This window comes from Mus caroli, chromosome 12 (genome assembly GCF_900094665.2).
Source record: "Mus caroli chromosome 12, CAROLI_EIJ_v1.1, whole genome shotgun sequence".
In the NCBI taxonomy this organism is placed as follows: Eukaryota; Metazoa; Chordata; class Mammalia; order Rodentia; family Muridae; genus Mus; species Mus caroli.
This window is the reverse complement of record NC_034581.1, coordinates 46,897,436-46,898,097: the sequence shown is the minus strand read 5'-3', so window position 1 is coordinate 46,898,097 and position 662 is coordinate 46,897,436.

Sequence of the window (662 nt, the reverse complement as noted above, 5' to 3'; positions counted from 1 at the left end):
GAGGACCTAGCGCAGACCCACACAGGCTCCATGATTGCCCCTCCAGTCTCTGGGAGCCCCTGTGAGCCCTGCTTAGAAGTTTCTGTGGGCTGTGTCTCCTGGTGTCTTTGGCCTGTCTGGCTCCTACCGTTCTTCCTTTTCTTCTTCTGTGGCATTCCTAGAGCTCAAAGGGGAGGGGCCAGATGAAATCTTCTAATTTGGTCTCTCTCCACCTAATGTTTGACTGTGTGTCTCTGTGTCTGCTCCCATCATCTGCCTCTCTGATGACAGTCGGGCTAGGCAGTGACCTATGAGTATAGTAGAGTATAGGAGATATTATTAGGAACCATTTTATTGATTTTTTTTTTTCTATTCTAGGTCTCTGGGCTACCCAGCCTTCAGTTCCTGGCCATCCAGACAGTGTCCAGTGTGGGCTCCTTCTTGCGGCATGGTCTTCAATTCAGACCAGTCATTGGCTGGCTGCTCCTATAAGTTCTGCTTCTCCCCAGCACATCTTTCCGGCAGGATAGGCTATGGGTCAAAGGTTTTGTGGCTGGGTTGGTGTCCCACTCCCTCTACTAGAGTTGCCTGGTTACTGAAGATGGCTGGGTTCAGGCTCTGTATTCTCCATTACTAGGAGTCCCAGGTCCAAAATCATTCATTGATTTCTTTTTTTTTTTTTT